A 24,971-nucleotide genomic window follows, 5' to 3' on the forward strand; every position below is an offset into this window, starting at 1 on the left:
GCTTCCATGGGGACCCATAGTGTCACACTGGCCCCTTGGTTCCATGGGGACCCAGAGTGTCACAATGGCCCCTTGGTGCCATGAGGACTCAGAGTGCCAGAATGGTCTCATTGCTTCCATGAGTCCCTGCAGTGTCACAAAGAGCTCCTTGGTTCCACAAGGCCCTGCAGAGCCCCTTGATTCAACAAGGCCTCAAAGTGCCAGAATGGTCTCCAGGACTCCATGATGCCCCACAGTGTCACAAGGACACCTTGGCTCCATGAAACCCTGAAATAGGGAATGGCCCCTTGATTCCATTGGGTTCCTCCCTGTCACACGCGTTCTTGGTTCCACCGCACCCTGTAGTGTCACAATGGTCTCCTTGGTTCCACAGAGTCAGAATCTCTCGGTGGTCTCATGGAGCCCCACTAAGATCCCCTTGATTCCATGAGGCCCCGCCGTGCTACAATGACCCTTAGGTTAAATGGCCCCTTGGTTCCAGTGAGTCCTGAAGTGTCATAATGGTCTCCATGGTTCCATGAGGCCCCAGAATGTCACAATGGATTTTTGGTTCCATGAGCTTTCGTACAGCCAACAGCAGTGTCCTTGGCTCCACAGTGTCATAAGGGACCCTTTGTTCCATGAGGTTCAGTAGAGTGAGATGGACACCTTGATTCCATGAGGTTCTGTAATGTCCCAATGGACTCCTTGGTTCCATGGCCCTGCTGTCCAGAATTGGCCCTTGGTTCCATGAGGTTCTGTACTGTCAGCAGGAATCACCTTGGTTCTGCAGTGTGTCCTAGGTTGTCTATATGATGCTTTTATCCCCAATTGTCTCATTCCGTTTATGCTGAATAGTAAGTTTTGCACCTTTAAGACTTGCTTCAAAGATTGAGGGGGGGAGAGGAGGCGCGCAGTTTGTTTTCAGACACTGAACTTACTCCTACACATTCCTGCTTCTGGACTGCGTGGTTCTGCGGATGAACAGATGGCGGGACAGGGCTCTCTATTTTTTTCTTGCTTTTTAGTTAGTTTAGCTAGCTGAGGCAAAGAAATTCCCTGGACTGTGCTTTTTTTTTTTTCCTTTTTTTTTCCCCTTTCTCTGGACCGGTTCACACCTGCTCTGGACTGAACAACCATAAGAGCACCAGCAGCTCGCATCGGTGGGCCGGGCCGGGCCTGGGCCACGGCATTTCCAGCGCCGGAGGGACTGATAAGAGACTGAGTGAGCTGAACTGGAATCTGGGGAGGGGACTTTCTGGGTTTGTCATCTCCTTTGGAGCAGCAAGGGGTTTTATTGTTTAATATTAAGTTTTCTTGTTTAATAAACAGTTTTTTTCCACTTTTCTCCAAGGAAGTATTTTCTCCTGGACCGGCTGGGGGAGGGGAGGTAGAATCCGATTTCCTAGGGGGGCCCTTTTGGGTTCTCTCCCAGATTTGCCCTGAACCAGGACAAACACATATATTGTTGCCCAATGTGAGGCTCGAGAAAGTGGAAAAAAGCATTATTGATTGCATGTTGGTTGTGCTTGCTCTGCAGTGAGTTAAAGCAGTCAGTAGCCATGTTGCTCGATTTCGTAATGTCTCTTGGGGGGGAGGCCTTCCTGTGGTTCTGGTCTATAAGCCTTTTTGAGGTTTCAATACCTTTCTGGTCACTAGGATTATTGTCCCTAAGACGTAAGTTTCACAGTACAGGGGCACGGATTGGAACAGCTATTTTGCTGGCCTTGGTGATAATGATTTATAGGGCATTTACAAGGTTACTGGAGTCTGCTTACAATATGTATGGTTTATGGTTTCTTCGTCCTACCCCGCGTCCTAGTTCCGGCAGTATGTTTTGGGAATTTATTAGTAATTGCACCCAGTTTGTTAGAGGAGGAGCAGGGAATGAGACTTTCCAGCCTTTCCTTTCCTTCTTCTCCTCTGAATCTTTTATGTCACTTTTTGAGAATGTTCAGTTTCCCCTGAATGGTAAGGAGACCATGTTTCTAGCATTTAATGTGGTAAGCTTCCTCTATATGGTCTGCAGCTTCTCTAGAATGAGGGCTGAGATGTCCAGAGGAGCTGACAAGACCCCTGACCCAGAAGTAGACTCAGGCATGAAAAATGATGAGTGATGTGGAGAATGGGAAAATATGGGCCAAACCCTGAAGGAATTTTCTGATCCTGTAGACTGGGATTTTCCATGTGAACAAATTCAGAACCCAGCTGAGGTGGGAAAATACCTGAAAGAGAAATGCCATGGTGACTGTAAGGAAAAAAGTCTCATTGCAATAAGCTGGGCCCTGGCCTACGCTTATCGCACCCTGCTAGATACTAAAGGGCAGCAGACAGAGGCAGGCAGGCAGGGAGATAAAGCAGCAGCTACTCCAATCACTCAGGCTGCAGCCAACACTCCAGCTGCTCAGGCTGGAGCTAAACCAAACAGTAACGCTTGAGGGAAATGGCAGTGGCAGAGATTGTCTTCTCGGATGATGTAAACACTGTAAATCCAGACTTGGTACCATGCACATCTGTAATGTGGAGAAAACTTGTACGACTCGGGCCACATGAATATGCTTTTGCTCTAGCAATAATGAAGCGAGATGACGGTGAGGAGACCGTGCTGGATATGGCAAAGCAACTCCGAGCATATGCAGACGCTGTGCATGGCCCGACACATGCCAGAATCGCAGCAGTGGGAACACGTCTGCAGAGGTTAGAGGATAAGATAGAGGAGAATCACAAGAAGCTCAGAGAGGAGATTAAGGAAGACCTTCTTCAAATCTCAGCAGTACAGATCAGAGGTTCTGGTGCCCAATGCAGACGCTCCCCAGATGGAGAGAGAAGGTACACCCCACGAGCTGAGCTGTGGTTCTTCCTGCGTGATTGTGGAGAAAACATGAGGAGATGGGATGGAAAACCTACAGCTGCTCGGGTACAATGGGTATGTGAACTGAAGACTCAGAGAGGAAGTTCCAAAAAGGAAGCAGCTCCAGTAGCCAGTAACTGAACTGTCATATATGATGATAATGACAATATTTTTGATGCCCTTGAAGGAACCTCCAAGACATATGTCCAGGGAAAGAAGGATAACCAGGCTTAGAGGGGCCCTGCCTCTAGCCAGGTAGAGGCTAGGGAAAACTGTGTTTTTTGGACTGTGTGGATTCGTTGGCCTGGCACATCTGAACCACAAGAATACGAAGCTTTGGTCGACACTGGTGCGCAATGTACATTAATCCCATCGAGACATGTGGGGGCAGAGTCTGTTTCTATTGCCGGTGTGACAGGGGGATCCCAGGATTTCACTTTGGTGGAAGCTGAGGTGAGCCTGACTGGAAATGAGTGGAAGAAACACCCTATTGTGACTGGCCCAGAGGCCCCATGCATTTTAGGCATAGACTTCCTCCGAAGTGGGTATTTCAAGGACCCAAAGGGACTCAGATGGGCATTTGGAATAGCTGCTGTAGAGGCAGAGGGCGTCAAGCAATTGAACACCTTGCCTGGACTATCAGAAGACCCATCTGCAGTAGGACTTCTGAAGGTGGAAGAGCAACAGGTGCCAATTGCCACCTCGATAGTGCACCGCCGGCAGTATTGCACGAATCGAGATGCCGTGATCCCCATTCACAAAATGATCCGTGAGCTGGAGAGCCAAGGGGTGGTCAGCAAGACCCACTCACCCTTCAACAGCCCCATCTGGCCTGTGCGTAAATCTGAGGGAGAATGGAGATTGACTGTGGACTGCCGTGCATTGAATGAAGTGACTCCACCACTGAGTGCTGCTGTGCCGGACCTGCTGGAACTCCAGTATGAGCTAGAGTCCAAGGCAGCAAAGTGGTATGCCACCATTGACATTGCCAATGCATTTTTCTCCATTCCTCTGGCAGCAGACTGCAGGCCTCAGTTTGCTTTCACCTGGAGGGGAGTGCAGTACACCTGGAATCGATTGCCCCAGGGGTGGAAGCACAGCCCCACCATCTGCCATGGACTGATCCAGGCTGCACTGGAAAAGGGTGAGGCTCCAGAACATCTGCAATACATCGATGACATCATTGTATGGGGGAGGACGGCAGCAGAAGTGTTTGAGAAAGGAAGGGAAATTATCCAGATTCTCCTGAAAGCCGGCTTCGCCATCAAAAAGAGCAAAGTCAAAGGACCTGCCCGAGAGATCCAGTTTCTGGGAGTAAAGTGGCAAGATGGACGGCGTCAGATTCCCACTGAGGTCATCAACAAAATCACAGCAATGTCTCCACCATCCAGCAAGAAGGAAACACAAGCTTTCCTAGGTGCCATAGGCTTTTGGAGAATGCACATTCCTGAGTACAGTCAGATTGTGAGCCCTCTCTACCTGGTCACCCGTAAGAAGAACAATTTCCATTGGGGCCCTGAGCAGAAACAAGCCTTCACCCAGATCAAGCAGGAGATCGCTCATGCAGTAGCCCTTGGCCCAGTCAGGACAGGACCAGAGGTGAGGAATGTGCTCTACTCTGCAGCCGGGAATCATGGCTTGTCCTGGAGCCTTTGCAGGAGGTGCCTGGGGAGACTCGAGGCCGACCACTTGGATTTTGGAGTCGAAGCTACAGAGGGTCTGAAGCCAACTATACCCCAACAGAGAAGGAAATTTTAGCAGCCTATGAAGGAGTCCAAGCTGCCTCAGAGGTAATAGGCACTGAAGCACAACTCCTCCTGGCACCCCAACTACCAGTACTGGGGTGGATGTTCAAAGCAAAGGTTCCCTCTACGCACCATGCCACCAGTGCCACATGGAGCAAATGGATTGCTCTGATCACACAGCGCGTCCATATTGGAAAACTGAATCGCCCTGCGATTCTGGAAATAATTACAAACTGGCCAGAAGGTGAAAACTTTGGTCTTGCTGATGAAGAGGAAGAAGAAGTGACACGTGCTGAAGAAGCTCCACCATACAATGAACTGCCAGTGGAAGAAACGCACTGTGCTCTTTTCACTGACGGTTCTTTTCGCATTGTGGGAATGAAACGAAAGTGGAAAGCAGCCGTATGGAGCCCCACACGACAGGTCGCTCAAGCTACCGAAGGAGAAGGTGGATCAAGCCAACTTGCAGAGCTCAAGGCCATTCAGCTGGCCCTGGACATTGCTGAGAGAGAGAAGTGGCCAAGGCTCTACCTTTACACTGATTCGTGGATGGTAGCCAATGCTCTGTGGGGATGGCTGGAGAGGTGGAAAGAAGCTAACTGGCTGTGGGAGCTCAGCACATCACTCCTGATGTCCAGAGCTACCGAGAGAACCCTTGGGGGGCTCGGGAGTCCTGGAATGTTGCCAAAAGCACTTGGTGGCTTGATTTTGATCCATCTAGAGATGTGCCACCGATGTATGAGGAAATGGAACATGCGAGAACCACTCAGGTGTAAATAGTGAAGGGAAGATATTATTATAGGGTGAATTACAAATTTTGGGGTTTCGGTACAGGGGGGTGGTAGAGACAAGATGGAGGAATCAGGGTGTGCCACCAGGCTTTTCCTTCTTCTTCCTGTCTTCCATCTTCTGGGGTGGTGTTGGCACTTGTGGATTGGTCTGGGATGAGGGTGTACTTAGTGACGAAGATGATAGGTATTGGGGACAAAAATGTAAATATGATATACGTAGTTTTTGTTATAAAAGATGCGGCCGCCTTAGGGGTGGGCAGAGTGCCTTTGGCTGCCGTGCTGGTCAGATCCTTCAGGCAGGGAAAAGGACTTTTTAGATAAGAGATAATATACAAAACTGAAGACCGAAAAAACCTAGCGTCCAGTCTCATCCTTTGAAGCCCAGCGTGCAAGAACCATCCTAAGCGCGTCTGGGGGCAGAGACAGACAGCCGACCCCAGAACTGGCAACGTAGAGGAAAACCGATTTGGGCTGCTGATGAGTGGAAAGACATCGCTACTAGGGTAGGGAAGCTACCTGTGAAGGTCTGCCATGTAGATGCCCATGTCCCCAAGAGCAGAGCTAATGAGGAGCACCAAAACAATGAGCAGGTAGACCGGGCTGCAAAGATAGAGGTGTCAAAGATAGACCTAGATTGGGAACACAAGGGGGAGTTATTCCTAGCTTGGTGGGCCCACGACGCCTCAGGTCATCAGGGTAGAGATGCCATCTATAAGTGGGCACGAGAGCGAGGGGTGGATCTAACCATGGACAGTATTTCTCAGGTTATCCATGACTGTGAGATGTGTGCTGCCATCAAGCAGGCCAAGCGAGTGAAGCCCCTGTGGTATGGTGGGCGGTGGTCCAAGTACAAGTATGGGGAGACCTGGCAGATCGGCTACATCACGCTGCCCCAAACACGCCAAGGCAAGCACTACGTGCTGACCATGGTAGAAGCCACCACGGGATGGCTGGAAACCTATCCTGTGCCTCATGCCACTGCCCAGAACACCATCCTGGGCCTTGAAAAGCAAGTCCTGTGGAGACATGGTACCCCTGAGAGGATTGAGTCAGACAATGGGACGCATTTCAAGAACAGCCTTATCAACACCTGGGCTAGGGAACATGGCATTGACTGGGTGTACCATATTCCCTACCATGCACCAGCCACAGGGAAAGTGGAGAGGTACAATGGACTGTTGAAAACAACTTTGAAAGCGTTAGGTGGGGGATCTTTCAAAAACTGGGAGCAGCATCTGGCAAAAGCCACCTGGCTAGTTAACACCAGAGGCTCTACTAACTGAGTGGGCCCTGCCCAATCTGAGCCTTTGCATAGAGTAGATGGAGACAAAGCCCCAGTGGTACATGTCAGAGGTTTATTTGGGAAGACAGTTTGGATTAATTCTGCCTCGAGTACAGACAAACCCATTTGTGGGGTTGTCTTTGCTCAGGGACCAGGTTCCACATGGTGGATAATGCAAAGAGATGGAAGAACACGATGTGTACCTCAGGGAGATCTCATTGTTGGGTGAGACTTACATGTAAATATCACTGTCTGCTAAATGTTACTACCATTGTCTGTGTATAGCTGTATATTGAATGTCTGATGTATGAGTTTATAGAGTTAGAATATATATATTAGTTTTAGTAGTAAGCTGACGATATGGGGATAAGGGGTGGAATGTCCTAGGTTGACTATATGATGCTTTTATCCCCAATCGTCTCATTCCGTTTATGCTGAATAGTAAGTTTTGCACCTTTAAGACTTGCTTCAAAGATTGAGGGGGGGAGAGGAGGCGCGCAGTTTGTTTTCAGACACTGAACTCACTCCTACACATTCCTGCTTCTGGACTGCGTGGTTCTGCGGATGAACAGACGGCGGGACAGGGCTCTCTTTTTTTTTCTTGCTTTTTAGTTAGTTTAGCTAGCTGAGGCAAAGAAATTCCCTGGACTGTGCTTTTTTGTTTTTTTCCTTTTTTTTCCCCTTTCTCTGGACCTGTTCACACCTGCTCTGGACTGAACAACCATAAGAGCACCAGCAGCTCGCATCGGTGGGCCGGGCCGGGCCTGGGCCACGGCATTTCCAGCGCCGGAGGGACTGATAAGAGACTGAGTGAGCTGAACTGGAATCTGGGGAGGGGACTCTCTGGGTTTGTCATCTCCTTTGGAGCAGCAAGGGGTTTTATTGTTTAATATTAAGTTTTCTTGTTTAATAAACAGTTTTTTTCCACTTTTCTCCAAGGAAGTATTTTCTCCTGGACCGGCTGGGGGAGGGGTGGTAGAATCTGATTACCTAGGGGGGCCCTTTGGGGTTCTCTCCCAAATTTGCCCTGGACCAGGACACAGTGTCATAACCGACCCTTGGTTCCATGAGGTGCCTGGCCTCCCACAGCCTCTCAGAGACCCTTCTCCCCCTCAAGGTCCCCGACAGCCCTTCATGGCCTCTCAGAGACTCTCATGGCCCCTCAAAACTCCTCATGGCCCCTCAGGACCCCTCACATATCATGGCCCCTCATGACCCATTTGAGCCCCTCTCAGCCCCTCACAGCCCCTCACAGCCCCTCACAGACCCCCATGGCCCCTCACAGCCCCAGGCCTGGGGCTCCTCCCAAAGGAGAAGGGGTCGGGCCCTGCTTGTTCTCCTTTTATTTCAGTCCCTTCACAGCAACGAGTGAAGAAAGGCTGAAATGGAGCCTTTCCCCAGCGTTTCCCTCGGGGTTCATTGCGGGCTGAAGCTCTGTGCTGGCGCTGGCCCGAGCGCCACCATCCCTGCAGCCGCCAGGCCTTTGCTGTCCCCCCGTGTCCGTTCCCTGTCCCCGAGTCCCGCCCGGCTCTGGCAGCAGCAGCAGCCGCAGCGCAGGGGGCGCCGGCCCGGCCCAGCCGGGGCTCCCGGCCAGGAGCAGCAGCAGCGCCGGCCCCTTCCCGCCTGCTCCTGCCTCGGCTCCCGAGGGCTTTTTCCAGCTCAGTTCTGGAGTAGAGCAGCAATCACCCACACACAGCCCTGACTGCGCAGGGCCCGCCTGTGCTGCCCTGACCCAGCTTCAGAGAAAGAAAGGATCGGGTTCCAGCGCTGTTTTCAGCACTGCTTTACTCACCCTGAGGTGACAGCAGGAGGCTGCTGCTGCCTTTGCCTTGGGAATTGGAGATCATGGCGCTCTTGCCACTTGAAATTTATCTGTAAAACTGCAATTGCCTTTTTTGATCAGTGCTACCCAGAGTGCTTTCGTGACAGTGAATGTGGGAATCCTTAAAATCAGAGGGTTTTGGGAAAGCTGCAAAAGGCAGGCCTCAGAGACAGCAGAACTGTGATTAGAGCTGAGCTGTAACCATGAGATAGGGCAGCAGAAAAGTTAAATAAGAAGTGGGAAAGTAAGGACAAATAGAACAATAGTTTGTGTATTAACGCTTGGCTAGAAAAACTCCCTAAGCTGCAGAAAAGTATATCTAGCCTGATATTAGGAAGTACTGAGCTTAATAAATGAGCTCTGAGCATTGTGTTTTAAGGCTTACAAGCAGGTATTGTATTCAAAATAATCGGGCATTGTTTTAACCAAAGGTATGTGTGCTTATAATGGTTGGATAGAACTACTGTCAATATGCTTTTCCTTTGCGTGATTGGTCAAAAAACTTTTAAAGTAAGTTGTAACATTGAGTTCTTTGTCTGCTGCCGAGGACACAAACTGCCGGCATCTTCCCATTGTCATAACCATGTAATGAGACTGATGCTGGAAAATAAACACCTCAAGACACATTCCTCAGCAGTCCGGTCCTGTTTGTGATTTTGTACATAGACCCCCGGCCGGCAATAGGTGAACTCAGGCTTTTGGTCACAGGCATCATGATTAGCAGATCTTGAAATCCCCTAAAGTCCCTGAGCACTAAGTCAAGGAGAATTAAAGCCACACAGACCACATTTGCAGTGCTCAAACACTGCCCTGTTGCTGCTGCTGCTGAAATAAAATCACAGAAATTGCCTCTCAAGTGTCAAATCAAATGAAAACATCCACCAGGAGGAAGAGAAACCAGAACTTCTCGACTCACTTCATTGTTTCTCCTTCTGAGCAGCAGCAGCAGCAAGTGGAGATGCGCAGAGGTATTTCCAGCTGCTGCTGATCCCAGCTGGAGCCCAGCCTGCTGCCCAGTCCCAGCGGGAAGCTGAGCCCAGCCCGGGGAGCTCCCGCAGTGTCGGGAGCTCAGCGCACGCGGGGCCAGGCCCAGAGCCCCGGGCACGGCCGCCCATTGCGGGGCAGCGGCGCAGACGGAATGTCCTGCGGCCCAAACCTCCTGCTCCTGCCACACAGCGCCAGCGCTCTCCCCCTCCTCCTCCTCTCCCAGCACGGCACAAATCCCAGCTCGGAGGAGGCTTCCCCAGAGAGGGCTCAGGCTCCTGCTTCAGCCTCAGGGTCCCTGCAGAGGAACAGGGCATCTTTCAGGCACTTCCACAAGCTCAGGGCTGCCATTTCATGGGCAATCTGGGATGAAAATGGACTTGTTAGGAAGCACAAAAGCAGAGGGAATTGATCAGAAATTATTAGGGAAAAATGACCCTTCTTAGAGACAAAGTTCGCAAAGTCATTCCATGCATTTCTCCTTTTCAAATTCTTCCAGTCATCTCCTGACAGGTCCAGCATGTTCTGGTACTTTTCATGAACTGACTGTACTCTTGATTCATATCAATGCATGAGATGGAGAAGCATCTGAACTGAACACTGAAACAAACTCCCTCTGTCAGCCCATTTTCATCTTCTAGATCACTTTCCATATGTCCACGGGCATGTTGGAATGATTATCCCACAGCTCTCCATTTCTGGCTGCAGGCTCTGGAGATTCTTTCTCTGCATTCCCTAACAATTCCTGGTAGCCCATCATGTTTTCTTAAGGTAGAACAGTAACAGTGAAAACCTCACCAATGGCACAACTGCCCAGCCCACAAGGAAAAGAAAGAACAAGCTGTCAAGTTCTTCAAATATTTGTCCTGCTTTGCTGCAAGAGTCGTGCTGCACACACGGTGTGGAAAGCCAAGAGGAGCTGCAGTTGGTGGCACATCTTGTGACAGAAGCTGCACCTCGTTCTCCAGGAAAGATTCTTGGAAAGAGCAAAGAGGACTGAGGAGCAGATGATTGGAAAACTGAAAGAGCTTTGAAGAAATTCAAAGAAAACAGAAAGAAACCATCTGAGATGTTTTACTCGATTTATTTTTATGCTCCCCTTTTCCATCTTGCACTACTTCTCCTTCCCATTAATTCCAAATGGATCTCACCTCGAAGATCCATGACTTGGCAAGTTGTAGACACTGTCAAATACCATGAGCTACACCCAGTTTGCCTTCCCCTGGTTTTCTTTGGAAAGCAATGCTGGAGAGGTAAGTGCAGTGCCTGGGTCACGTACAAATTCAGCATTCAGGGAATGCGCTCCGATAGTGTTTGACCCTCAGCAGGGACAATGCACAGCAGGGACTGAGGGGATTCCTGTGCCGCTGTGCAGGAGTGCAGACTCTGGGTCTTGGCTGAACACGGCCAAGTTCCTGTGTTTGGACAGGCTCAGGGGCTGCCCCCGGGGAGCGCGGGGCTCGGCGCGGGGGCGAGTGGGCAACGGGAAAAAGGACACGGGGACAAACGGCCCCGGCGCTTCAGTTGCAGCGAAAGCAGCGGCAGCAGCAGCGGCAGCAGCAAAATCAGCAACTTTGTCGACTCCCTCTCGCTCTCCAGCAGTCCCGCACCCTCTCCCGGTCTCCCTTTCCCGAGGTCCCCTCCTCTCCCAGTCTCTCTCCCCATGCCCTGTCGGGCCATGCCCCCGGCCCGCCCCCGGCCCCGGGCGGGGCTGCCCCGTGCCCGGCCCCGGCCGTCCCGCCGCGGTCTCGCCTCCGGCCGGCTCTGATCGTACTGGCGGTGGCGCTGCTGGGCGGGCATCAGTGCCTGGGGCTGGGGCGGCATCGCCTCCCTTTGGCTCCGCCTGGCCCAAGCCTGGCCCCGGCCCCGGCCCCAGCCCCAGCCCCGGCCCCAGCCCCGGCCCCTCCCGGGGCCCGCGGAGGACACAGGCGGCGCGGCCGCTCCCGCCGCCTCCGCTGCCGCTTGCCTGGCCCGAGCTCCGCCGCTCGGCAGCGCGGCCGCCGGCCCTGAGCCGCCGCTGTCCCGCTGCAGGGAGCGAACGCCCGGGGATGGCCGGCCCGGGGCGCTTGAGGGGCGCTCGGGGGCCGTTGCCGGCCCCGGGCCGAGCGCTGACAGCCGCGTCCCGCCGGCAGGGAAGGCGCAGCAGGGCCTGAAGGAGCAGTACCGGCTGGGCTCGCTGCTGGGGCGCGACGGCTTCGGCAGCGTCTTCGCGGCCACGCGGCTCTCGGACGGCGCCCCGGTGAGCGGCGGGCACAGGAGGAGGAGGAGGAGGGGGCGGAGGAGGAGGAAGGCGGAGGATGGGGCTGAGCAAGGCGGGCGGCGAACTCAGCCCGCTGCTGCCCTTGGCTTGCAGGTGGCCATCAAAAGGGTGCCACTGGAGCGCGTCCGGCACTGGGGCGAGCTGGTGAGTGAGCGGGGCCAGCGGAAGCAGCCGGGCCGTGCCGGGATGAGCCGAGGCCCGACAGGGTGGAAGCCACCAGGACGCCTCGAGGGAGAGCGGGCGTGGGGCCAGCGCAGGGCACAGAGCATCCCAGGCTGGCTGAGGGCTTCCCGAGCCCCGGCACGGCATCAGCCCCACTGACGGCATCGTGCTCCTCCCGCAGCCCGACTGCACCAGCGCACCCCTGGAGATCGTGCTGCTGGCCAAGGTGTCCACTGGCTTCCCTGGTGTGGTCCAGCTGCTGGAGTGGCTTGAGCTCCCCAACGACGTCTTGATGGTGCTGGAGCGGCCGGAGTGGTGTCAGGACCTGCAGCATTTCATTCGGGAACAGGGGTTCCTGCCCGAGGAGGTGGCACGGGAGCTGTTCCGCCAGGTGCTGGAGGCCGTGCGGCACTGCACCAGCTGCGGGGTCCTGCACAGGGACATCAAACCAGAGAACATCCTGGTTGACCTGGCCACCGGGCAGGCCAAATTGATTGACTTTGGCTGTGGCACCTACCTGCAGGACACAGCCTACATTCACTTTGCAGGTGAGCCCACACAGGGTGTGCTCCTGGTCCCAGCATCTCACGGCCCGACATCTCACAGCCCAAGCTGGGTGTGGCAGTGGGGATTCTCCCTTTTGCTGACCTTCATGGCACTTAGACTTCAGCCAAGTTGCTTTTGAGCAGGGCTGGGTGTGGAGCCAGCTTCCAGCCCTGCAGGCAGCCTTTGCCCACCACTCTGCCCAGGACTGAGGCTGGGGCAGCCAGCCAAACAAAAACACCCGTGGGTGGGGGTAGCCGAGAGGGGGGGTCGGAACCAGTGCCCCAGCCAGTTTGGTGTGCAGGTGAGAAAGGGCTTGGACTGTTCCACTCGCCTGGTTTGTTTTGGGTTCATAATGTTTTTTGGAGCAATGCAGGCAGGGAGGATGCAGGCATGGTTTTTCCCCCATCACTGAGTGGTTTCTTCCTTGTTATGGTGGGGCCTTTCCAGGGCTTCCACTGCCCTCTTCCAACCCCAGTGGCTTCTTTTCCAACCCCAAGTCTGTACACAAGTCCGAGGTGCTGGTGAGAGGGCAGTGCGTCACACCCCATGTGCCACTGGAGCAGGGATGCTGGGGCCAGGCTCTGGGAGCAGCAGCATCCCCCTGAAGAACTCCATCTGTATTCCATAGGAACACGGTCATACAGCCCCCCGGAATGGACCCACTTTGGCTGGTACTATGGCAGGCCAGCTACCATCTGGTCCCTGGGCATCCTGCTGCACCAGATGGTCTGTGGAGAGCACCCTTTCAGGAAGGGCCAGAACATCAGCTGGGACCATCAGCTCTCGCTGCCACAAGGGCTCTCTCAAGGTGGATCCTCATCTCTGGGCAGGGGGGAATACCAGTGCTGGGAGACAGCAGCGGGCTTGTGAGCATCCTGCTCTGGCAGCTGCTGAGGAGGTGGCACATGTCCTGCTCTCCTGCTCTCCTCCAAAACAGGGAATGGATGGGAAAGCTTAGGCCCAGCTCTGAGCACATCCAGCATGGCCTGGGCACGGGAATAGTGGGGCAAAGCCAACAGGAGCCTTCTCCAACTGACCAGCGGTTTGTGGTTTCTCTGCCTAGAGTGACAAGATCTGATCAGGCGGTGTTTATCCATGCTGGACTTGGAAAGACCCTCATTAGAAGAGCTGCTCTGTCCTCCTTGGATGCAGGATATTCATCTGCCCTAGAAGAAGGGAGAGAGCCACAGGCACACTGTGATGCAGGGCCCTGGTAAGTTACAGCTCCACACATGCCTTGGCAATCAGAAGCAAAGGAAGCCAGACTTTTTTGTCCGGCCCGTGTCACTGCCCAGGGCTCATCAGATGGGAACACACAGCCCTTGTTGTTGAGCTGAGCTGCTCTGCCCAGCACTGGTGGCCACCATCCGAGCTGGTTTTGCTTGTCCTGGTTCCCTGACAGCTGGGGCCTTGGGCAGAACCTGAGAGCCTGGTCTCACCCCAGGGAAGGAGAAAGAGCCCCTGGAGAAGCTGTACCAGGTGGGACTGCTGCTGCTGGAGACAGCGAGGATGACAATCTCTTCCTGGACCTGGCCACTGGCCAGCTGAAGATGATGGACTTTGATTGTGGCACCTTCTCCAAAGCCAGGCTCCACAGCAAATGTGCAGATGAGTCCACACCCAGGGGGATGCTCCCAGATTTGGCCATTGCACAGCCTGGCGGGGAACCAAAGGTTCCCCCTTTGCTGGGGCAGATGCAGCTGATCCTTCAGTCGGCTGCCCAGCTGGTTTTGGCAGGGCTGGAGGGATAGGCTGGGCTGGGTACAAAATGGGAGTGGGTTCCTGGCCCTGCCAACAGCCCCCAGCCCCCACCGTGCCCCGGGCTGGGGCTGGGGCAGCCAGCCCGACACAAACAAATCCCATGGTGGGAGCAGAGGTGGGACTCCAGAACCTGTGCTGCGGCTGCTTTGCTGTGCAGGCAAGGAAGGGCTTGGGCTGCTCCACTGCCCTTGTTTGCTTTGGGATCAGTGTTATTGTGGGGGGCAGTGCAGGGGGGAAGGGAGAAAGCCTGGGCTTCCCTTCCCCGTGTGTGGGTTTTTCCTTGCATGCAGGGATTGGGCCTTCCTCAAGGCCCTGGCAGAGATAAGATTTTTTTTACCTTTTTTCTTGTTTCCCCTTTTTGTCTGTAATCTATTTTCAATAATTTGTTGTTTGTTTTCCTAGATGAAGCCTTATAGTTTGGGTCCAGTCTGGATCAGGAAGTGCTTGGGACCAGCTGCAGTGTGGATGGGCTGTGCCCTTGGAGAAGGCTGAGGACATCATTTGGGACCAGCTTTTCTTCCAGCAGGGGAGGGCGTGAGGTGGGTCCCCGTCTGCCTGGCATGGTGGGATCAGAGCTTCTGGGAGATGGCAGCGAGCACAGGAGCCTCCTGCTCTGGGCAGCTGCTGAGGAGGTAGATGTGCCCTGGCTGGCTGCAGGCTGGGCACATGTCCTGCCCTCCTGCCCTGCTGCCAAAAGCAGCAGTGATGGGCAGCTCTGGGCACCGCTCTGAGCACGGCCAGCATGGCCTGGGCACCGTGGGCGGCTGGGACAAGGGCACAGGAGCCTTCAGCTGACGGGCGGTTTCTGCTTTCTCTCCTTGCAGCCGGGCTCTGCGGGTGCTGAGGCTGCTCTGGGCTCTGGCAGGGCTCTGCTGGAGCTCAGCACCGGGCTGGAATCAGCCAAAGAAGAAATGGTGTGACCTGCAGCACAGACTTGCTTGAGCATTTTGGCAGCACAGCTCAAGTTTGCAGAGTGTACACCTCCAAGGGAAAACAGGACACGCCCCAAAAAATAAATTTGTTCAATAACTTCTGAAATGAAATCAATCTGGGATGCCCCTCAAATGACATTTCTCAGCTTGCTCAAGTTGTAGCTCAGCCCTTCTCTGAACAGTTCTCTCCCCATCTGCCTTTTACTACTGCTCCCTCTTTTCCCTCGGTGAGTTCCCAGCCCATTGCAGCCTGTATCACACTGTTGCCTTCCTTGGTGCCCCTCCCCACGAGGAAGGCTGAGCCCCAGGCTTAGGGATGCATCCTGTCACTGGCTGAGGAGCAGCAATGTCTCAGAGGTCCCATGGGATTTTGGTGTCATTGAGAGCCACTCTCCAGCCCTCAGCTCTGCTCACGGCTGAGCTCCCACTCCCTTTCCCTTGTCCTTCCTGCAGGATGAGCTCTCTGAATCCCCTTGAGCCTCTTCACCCTTCCCAGCCCACACACCCACCTCAGTTAGGCCAAAGCTGAAGCTGCTCTGTCTCCTCTGGTGTACAGGGTGATCTTGTCCCCAATGAGTTGCAGCTGGACCAGTTGCTGAAGATTGGAGGCGGGCCTGATCTTGACAGGCCACACCTGCAACCAACAAGCACTAGTGATATATAAGAGTAAGGGAAGAGGAGTGACAGGAGTCAGATTACTCCTGCAAGGATCTGGAACAGTCAGTGTGTAGAGGAACTGCCTGTGAGGAACATCAAGAAGGTATGAAGCTCTGACAATACGAAATCCTTGCGCTATGATGACGCTAGAATTTGTGTTATCCAAGACAACGCTCTGGCACACCATCCAGTCCCCTGTGCAGGCAGCCCCAGCCCCAGAGCACAGCACACAACAGTGCAGTCCAGGCTGGAACAGCTGCCCTGCAGGCCTGGCTTGGCTCTTTGTGGCAAGGGAATGCTCCCTGTTTCCAGCTGTCCCTGCAGGATGGCCCCAGGGCAGAGCCCAGCTGGGCTCCCACTGCAGCCCCTGGAGCTTGGGGCAGACAGTGCTCCCAGAGCTGAGGTTCCTGGGGAGCACCCGGAGCTGTGCCTTGCACTCTGCTGCCATGTGTCACAGTGCAGGCTGGCTAGTGCTGTGTGAATGCACCAGCCCCTGGTTTGACTGACAGGGGCCTTGCCCAGTCACATCTCTGCCAAGGCTGCAGCATTTCACTGGGCAGAACCTGACAAGGCATAGAGAGCAGAGCAATGAAATTATCCAGACTGGGTTTTTCAAAGGCACTTTAGAAGGAAGGGCTTGAGAATAAATGCTCTCTGTTTGCCACATGAACACTGGGGAGAGTTTAGTGTCTTTGTCTTCAACCCACTCCCCCTCGAGCCAACGTTACAGCCACCCACTCCCTCACACATCCCCCTCATGCCTTCCCACTGCTGTGTCCTGTCAGGGCTTCTGCAGCCCCTCGTCCCTTCATGGCCCCGTCCCCTCAGGGTCTCCCCCAGCCCAGCCAACCTGCCCGGCAGCAGCGCCGCAGCCCCACAGCAGCTGCAGAGGAGCCCCATCCAGAGGCACCTTGGAGCCCTCAGGAATCCAGCCAGCAGCACACGGGCAGGAGGACACAGATGGCGCTTCCTGCCTGGGACAGGGCTTGTGGCCATCTCCAGGCACCGCTCTCACAGGGATCTCTCCAGCTCCAGCCCCTGCCCACCCACTCTGTTGGCAGCAAAAAGGCTTCAGCCGAACCACCAAAGGCCAAGGGGCTTCTGGCCATTTTCCCTGCAACATAGCACGCCGGGACAGCTTGCTGAGCCCAAGCACCCTTTTTCCCCTCTTCCCCTATGCCCTGCAGACCCTGGGAAGCAAAAGAAAGCTCCCAGGAGTCTGTGTATTATAACACAATCTATATTCATATACTAAAAAAAAAACAAAAATAAAAGAACAATCTTGAAGAAATAGAAAATTCCTGCTGGCTTAGGTGGCCCCAGCAGACAGAGCCTCTGGGCTCAGCTCTCTGCAGATCTCCAGCAGCGCAGCCAGCCGAGCCCCGACAGACGAGGCCGTGTCCTCCATGCCCTGCGGAGCTGATCCTGCAGCCTCTGGAAGACGGAAGATCGCTCACTCTGGAGTGCCTGGAGGACATTCAGTGTATGAAGTGCCATGTGTGACGTGGCACTGCTGGTGTCCTCTGTCAGGTGTTCAAGGGCTGAAAGAGAGAGGAACAGAGCCATGGTCAGAATCTGAGAGAACCCGAGGAGAGTCCCCTGCCAAGGCCATTCCAGCCGGCTCTAGCCATGGCCAGGAGGGAGCAGGGACCAATGCGACCAGCCCGAAGCTCCTGGCCACGAATCCCCCATGTGGCCCTGAAATCTCTGTGTGCTCTGCCCACGCCGCCCCTCATCCATACAGGGAGCAGAGCCCTCTGCAGCCGAGGCAGGGCTTGCAGCTCCCCCCGTCAGCCCCTGCTGTCCGCACGCTGCCCTCACTCACCACTGCAGATGAGCCGGAGCTCTTCCTTCTTCCCCCTCAGGTGCCGCTCGGCCATCCCTGGGAACACAGAGCCTGTCACAGCCCCAGCGGCACAGCTCCCTGCCAGCGGCGCTGTTGGCACTGTGGCCACACGGCCTGCTGGCCCGGCAGGGCTCAGCCCGGCCCTTGCTGCACGCGGCCACCCCAGGGCACGGCTGCGAGAGGGCGGCAGCAGCGCCAGCGCCAGGCGGGGCTTGATGGTGCCGGGCCCGGGTGGCGCAGCCGGGGCAGCAGGTGGGGCTGGGGCCGAGCTGTGGCGGTGTGGGGAGGGAGCGCGGGCTCGTGGCTCACCAATGAACCTGATGGCCACCACTCGCAGGGACTCCTGTGGGCTCTGCAGGTAGGGCAGGGCCCGGCGCAGGTGCTCGGCTGCTCTGCTCCCGTGGTCTGCCAGCTGGAGAGAGCGGCAGGAGGGAAGGGTTGGCGCGGGCTCAGCCCCTTGGCCGGGCGTTGCCTGCGCCCAGCCCCAGCCTCCCCTGCCTGCACAGCCCTGAGGCGCGGCCAGCAGCTGCTGGTGCCAGGCTGTGGAGGGGCAGAGGGCCGGCTGCTGCCCGGGGAGCCGCGGTGCCAGCCCGCCCCACAGCTCTGCTGGGCCAGGGCTGCATCGAAGCCTGGCTCAGGCCCACAGGAGCCTGGAGAAGAGCCCGCACAGCCTCTGGGTGCAGCAGCGGGCAGGGGCACAGCTGCCAGCCCCGCACTCTGAGCACCGCACTCAGGGGCCTTCTCCAGGCTGAGGCTGGGGCTTCCAGGCCGTCCTTACCAGGCACTTGGTGAACTTCCACGGCTTCTGGTTCTTCACCAGTCTTTCAAGATCCCTCCTCTTCAGGAACTTGACCACACAAAGCAGCATTGCCTGAGAAGCCTGGACAGCAGCAGAGATGCAGAGATGGCCCCACAGCCCAGGGCGCAGGACTCACGTCCCTGTGCCAAGGCCTGGAGGAGGCTGCAGCCCGGCAGGCGCCAGGGCAGGAAGCAGCCGAGCCCCCTGCCAGGGGGACAGCAGCAGCCCACGAGTCCTCACCTGTGCCACACGCCGATTCTCATCATGGCAGTGGAAGAAGAGTGGCAGCAGGCTCTGGAACAGGGGTGTCTTCAGGGCCTTTTTTTTCTTTTCCAGTGGAAGAGTCACCAAGGTTCTGAAGAGCAGTATGGAGAGCAGCTGCACCTGGCTATTATTCTGTATTGAAGGAAGAAAAGAGGACCTTAGCATTGGCTGCATGGGGCTCAGCTTGGCCCAGGCCTGCAAATCCACAAGGCACAGTGCCTGGGAAGCACCCAGTGGCCGTGGCTGGGGGCAGCGAGCCTTACATGGTCAAAGAGTGGCAGAAGTGCCTCAAGCAGCTGCAGTGTGATGGGGCTGGGCATCAGCATGTCATTGTCCAAGATGATAAAGCTGAGAAGCATGACTGTCATGCTAACTATCTCTCCATCTGCGTCCCACAGGAGCTCCACAAGACTTTCAGTCAGGCTCCACATTTTTTCGGTCTGTGTGGAACACAAGTTTGTGAAATGCCATCCTGCTGCTGCAGGGCCCAGAGGCCAAAGGCCTGTCCTGAAGCACTCGGGCAGCTGAACTGGGAGGCAGGAGAGCTGGGAGCAACTGCCCCAGCGCCCAAAGCTCAGCCAAGCCCAAGGGACTGCATTCCCCAGCTCAGCCTCAGCTGCTGCCCCCTTCTTACCATTGAAGGCTCCTCAATGAGCTCCAGAAGGGCCCTGAGCGCCAGGCGACGCCTCTCCCTGCACTCGCTCTGCAGCTGCCTTGACAAGATTTCCAGGACTCTGTTAGCACCGTGTTCACTCAGGTCCAGGAACTCGAGGACCTGAAAGGCACAGGGCAGTGACAGGGGACCCGGCCGGCAGGAGCCCAGAACCGCACAGGGCTGGGCCCAGGCAGCAGCACAGGGCACGGGCACCGTCCCAGGCAGCTGTGGCTCCGAAAGGGCAGAGAGCTGGGAGGCAGCTGAGCGAGGCAGTGCTGGCCATCAGGCTCACCTCCACAAGGAACGCCAGGGCAGGCAGATCCCAGCGTGGCTCCCGTGTGCTGAGCAGCCGGAGCAGGTAGCGAGCGATCCGGGAACACAAGGGGATGGAGACACAGCACATCTCCCTGGCAGGAGAAAAAGGAACCAAGACTTTTGGCCAGGGGAACAAACCTCTGCCAGGACTGACTCACAGAGGTCTGGTCTTTCCCCAGCATCCTTCAAGGGGCCCTGGCCTATCTGGGAGGTGGCTCCTTGTGGGCACCCTCCTCTCCCTGCCTATTCCAGTCTGCTTGGCCATCCCTCGTTCACAAGGCTCTCTGGGCCACAACCACGGGGACTGTGTTGGGAACCCTGGGAACAGAGCACAAATGTCAGAGGCAGTGGGGAGAAGGGGGTCTCACCTGGCCAGCAGACCCACGGCATAGTGGTGGGTGTCAGCACACAGCAGCGTGTCCCAGCCACCCCTGCGTTCCACTGCCACCACCACATCCTCCTGCTGCATTTGGCAGAGCAGGGACTTCAGGGTCTGCACTGCAAACCTGTGTGCAGAGCAAAGCCCAGGTCACGCTGGCAGCACTGGCTCCTGCCCAAGGATGTGGCAGGGACAGGAGGACTGGGATGAGCACCTGCTGGGGCTGGTGGCAAGGCCATGTTGCTCCTGGCATCCTTTCCAGAAGGTATCGACCTCCTCTGGCACATCCAGAGTGCTGAAGAACACTTGGAAGAGCAGATGCACAAAGAGGCGGGGGAAATACACCGTCACCATATGTGGGACACAGGGCACCTGGAGGATCTTCCACATCACCACAGCTGCCTGCAAAGGACAAAGCCCCCCAAGACAGCCCTCAGTGCTGAGGTGTCCGTGTGGCAGGGCCCGAGCAGGGGAGGGAGAGGCCAGGAGAGAGGCAGGGGGAGCATGGGGCCTGGTGCCCCTGAAGCTGCTCCTGGGCCAGGTTTCAGCCCAGTCCCTGAGGCAGGGAGATGCAGTGGGGCAAGGAAGATGGAGAGCTGCTGGATAGGCGGCCGGGGGGCCAACAAAGGCCAGTTGCAGAAACTCACAGCCAGGGCAAAGACACCCGTTTTGTCCCCGTCCGAGGTGCACGTGCTGTGCTCTGGCCAGCTCCCCAGCACATCCAGGAGTATCAGCAGCACAGGCTCTGCAGTCCTGGGCGAACACATGATGCTCTTCCACATGGTCAAAGCAGCTCTGTGGGGTTAGAGCTCTGTCTCAGGGGTCTCTCAGACACAGCACCATGGCCTGGGCAGCAGTGGGGATCTGAGCTGGCTTCCAGCTCTGCCTCTGCCCACTGGCCTTCACCAGCAGCACCCAGGCAGCCCAGCCCTATGGGGACAGTCCCCTGAGGGGTGGCAAGGGAGCGTGGCAGCAGGCTCGGGGGCTGACGTGCAAGGGCTGGCAAAGAGAGCAGCCAGAGGGCCCTGGAACTCTCTGTTGGTCAGACACTTTGGCCAGGCTGTAGAGGCTGATGGGCTGGGGAGCCCTGAGCCCTCTGGGCAGGTGGGCCCCATACCTGTCACAGCACGGGGACACACGCAGGAGCGTCATGACTACGTCAGCGGGCTGTGCTTCAGTGAGATCCAGCAGGGTCCTGTTCAGTCTGTGCTCAGCAAACTGATTGGCCAGGAGCCACTGGTGGATGTACCTGACCAGGGCAGGCACCTGGAGAGGGCACAGGGAGACTTGGAAAGCTGCCAGAGGGAGGAATGTCCCCAACTTCCCCAGAGAAGTGCTGCCCTACCACCACACTGCCATGTGGCCTCAAAGGTTTCCAGTGACCAGCAGGCGTGGCTTGGGCAGCCAAGCAATTCCTGGGAGGATCAAACCCTGGCCACAGGCTGCTTACTTGCTTTGGACTGGAAAAGCCCTCCTCTACGAGCATATCCAGCAGGGCAGCACTGGTCTTGGTTTTGAAGATGTGCGAATATGCTCTGAGCCCAGTGACCATGGGGCTGGTCTCTTCTTCCCGAATTCTCTTCAGGAATTTGCAAACCAGCTGTAGGAGAAGGGCAGGAAGCCAGGGATTTTGCACGGAATGCTCCAAGCACTGTGACAGCAGGCCCAGCCCAGGTGGGGATGGCTGCAGGTACCTGCACTGTTCTGTGGAAGAGGCCACGGGCGGGGTCCTGCTCTTGTGTGCGCTCCAGGGCTGCACCTGGCAAAGAGGGAGCACAGCCAGAGCTGAGGGGCTGCGGGAGAGGCCGGAGAACACAGCCCAGCCCTGTGCTACCCAGGCAGTTACAGCCCTGGGATGCCCCAGGGGATGGAGCACGGCCCTGCGGGGTGTCTGCCTAGCCCCTCTTCCATTCTGTCCATGGGCATGGCCCAGGGGATGGGATGGGATGGGATGGGATGGGATGGGATGGGATGGGATGGGATGGGATGGGATGGGATGGGATGGGATGGGATGGGATGGGATGGGATGGGATGGGATGGGATGGGATGGGATGGGATGGGATGGGATGGGATGGGATGGGATGGGATGGGATGGAATGGGATGGGATGGAATGGGATGGGATGGCGCAGCGCCCAGCTGGCTGCAGGCACCAACTCTGTGGCCCAGCTCCACCACTCACCACCACTCAACGGCTCCAGCTCTTCAGTCTCCTGTGCGGGGGCAGGTCCAGGGCCTTCTTCCTCTTCTTCCCCCCAGGCCAGCTTGGGCCCTCTTGTGGCTCTCTGCTCCATGTCTTGCAGGAGAGATGCCTTGGAAAAGCTCTGAGTCAGCAAGTCCTACAGTCGTGCCTGGAAGGCACCTTCGAGAGAGAAGCCTCGGGAAGGCTACAGGACAGCAAGTCCTGCACTCTGGTCTCGAGGGCTCCTGCCACAAGGACAGGAGACTCCTGTCAAGGATTGTGGTGTGGCCTCAAGGGCACTGGCAGCAGGGATTGGAGATGCCTCCAGGGCACCAAGTCCCACACTCTGCCCTCAAGGGCACCTGCAGAAGAGGAGCCTCGGGAAGGCCACGGGTCAGCAAGTCCTGTGGTCTGGCCTCAAGGTCAGCAGCAGGAACAATGCCTCGGAAAGGCTCTGGGTCAGACACGATCGAAGGCGCTGTGCGGGGGCTCCTCACGGCACCGCTCTGTGCTGTCCTGTCCCGTTGCCTGCTCCAAGCACTGTGGCCTGCTCTTGTCACCACCAGCTCCTATGTCACCACGTGTCACAAAGAGCCCTTGGACACCCCTTCTGTGCCATGGTTACCATGCTGCACCGTGTCACAAAGAGCCCCTGCACACACTGCCCCCTGCCCTGGGGCTGCTCCCAGCTGAACCAAAGTGGCCCAGGCTGGAAGGAATCTCTCACCCCAAGTGTTTAAGGCAGCCCGACGGGGTCTTTAGGAACAGCTCAGACCATCAGCAAATGGTGCCCTGCTCTCTGGGCTCAGGGCAGCAGAAGGAGACCCCAGGGCTGCCGAGGCAGCCGCTCTGGGAAGGGCACGGGGCCTTCCACAGAAGCTGGCACGGCCTCCTTGGGGCACCTCCCGGCGGGTGGCCATCCTAAACCTGTGGGTGTGACATGGACAGGGAACATGTGGGCCTGGGCATGAATGCTGCTCTGACCCCTGGGCCTGGGGAGCACTGACATCAGCAGGTGTGGCAGAGTCCCTGCCCAAGCAGACCTGCCACCCCCCGAGCCCTGGCAGCGCTGGTGCCCATCTCCTGTCCCAGAGACCTGTGCCCCCGGGGGGCTTCTGTGCCAGAGGGAGCCAAAGCCCACGTGCATTGGGGGCTGTGCTCCTTCCTGCAGGGGCTGTTGGCAGGAGCACCTGGAGCAAATGCTGGCAACACTTGGTCTTGGTCAGAAGCTCTCACTCCATGCTGAAATTATTTTCTATTGAAGTAATTTCCTTTAGCACAGAAACACCTTAGTGGTGAAGGCACAGAAGAATCTGGCGTTTAAGACTCCTCACTTCAGGAAAGCTTTTCTTCCCATTGCTCAACTCAAGGAGTTCCAAAAAGTTGCAAACTTCCCAAATTCATTGGGACGGCCTGAGAAGGTGAAGAGTTTGAAGTTTGATTCCCATCCCAAAGCAGCAACTCATTTGCCCTAACATCATCCACTGAGAGTCACTTTACAGAACATAACACTACACAGAGGCAAAAAAAAGGCCATTCTTTGGTTTGCAAACAGTTGTCTATGAAGGGGTGATAATATCCTAATTGTCTTAAGGAATAAAAGCTGTCCAGAAATGAAAGTCCACTCAGTGTTGCAAAAGTAGCCCAAACAAATGAGTAGATGGCAAAAGGGCTAATCCTCGCCCTGGTACAGATATCTAAGTGGCCAGTAAAGTACAGCTCTCCCTTCTTGTTCCCTGCAGGAGAATCAGGACCATGAACAGGAAGAGTCACAGATATTCTTTCTGCCCTCTGTTAGCAAAGCTATGCCAAACCACAAATGCTGCCTTCAAACTGACTCAAATTCCAGCCTAGACCTCTCACCTTCCAGACAACTCCTTCCCCAACACTTTGCCAATACCAACCTCCCCAAACTCCCGCACAGAAGCCCTCAACACCCCACCAGGACCCCCAGCTGACCCCGTCCCTCCGCAGAGCTTTCCCACCCTCCTGCAGACCCCCTGGTTCCCTGCAGGTGCCGTGGGATGGCACTCAGGGGGATCTGCCCCAAGGCCTTCCCCGGTGGCAAGCTCAGGCTGCCAGGCCTGGGGTTCCTGGATCACCCTTCCCACCTCACTGGGAGCTCCCAGGGAAGCACTTTCCTTGAGAAGCAAGCTCCAAAGGCATTTCCCCAAATGTGTAGATTTCCTGGGGAACACCAACACACTCTTAAGAAAAGCTGGCAAGGCTGAATGCTCCAGCTCTAGCTCCTATTCCCCCAAGTGTGTTTCCAGGTGGAGGTTCAGAGGTGCAGCCCCAGGCCCTCTACAAACACAAGCTGCCCGCTGCCTCTTCACCTGCCTCAACTCCTGCCTGCGCTCACGGCAGGAAAACCAGGCTGTTCCCAGCCAGAGCCCAGAGCCCTGTCCCCACAGGACGCTCTTGCCAGAACCTTCCAGAACTCTCTGCTGTGCACGCAGCACTTTTCATGCCCGCTCCCAACACGCTTTGGAATGCAGAGCACACCCTGGCTGGCTCTGCCACCAGCACGCCCCAAACACAGGTGGAGGAAGAAGCAGCAGGGGTTGTTTTGCGGCCATGCCCAAGAGAAACTGAAAAGGTGCCCTCGCTCTGGTCTCACTTGGTTGGCTTTCTGACTGGCTCTGAGCCTGGGGCTGCCATTCCTCGGTTCTGGGGACCAGAACCACACCTGGGATCCCAGCACTGCCTGACAGCGCTCCAGGCACTGGCACGGTCATGTGTCTGAGTCTCGGGCACCGTG

At 56.2% G+C, this 24,971-nt stretch overlaps 1 long non-coding RNA gene across 1 annotated transcript; it reads left to right on the plus strand.

Annotated features, from left to right (window-relative positions):
* Positions 1-14,287: 14,287 nt before the first annotated feature.
* On the plus strand, positions 14,288-15,212 carry LOC132335051 (uncharacterized). The gene is made up of 2 exons (XR_009488580.1): positions 14,288-14,722; positions 15,008-15,212. It is a non-coding gene; the product is annotated as an uncharacterized LOC132335051 (long non-coding RNA).
* The last annotated feature ends 9,759 nt before the right edge of the window (positions 15,213-24,971 follow it).

Source organism: Haemorhous mexicanus, chromosome 16 (genome assembly GCF_027477595.1).
Source record: "Haemorhous mexicanus isolate bHaeMex1 chromosome 16, bHaeMex1.pri, whole genome shotgun sequence".
NCBI classification, from domain to species: Eukaryota; Metazoa; Chordata; class Aves; order Passeriformes; family Fringillidae; genus Haemorhous; species Haemorhous mexicanus.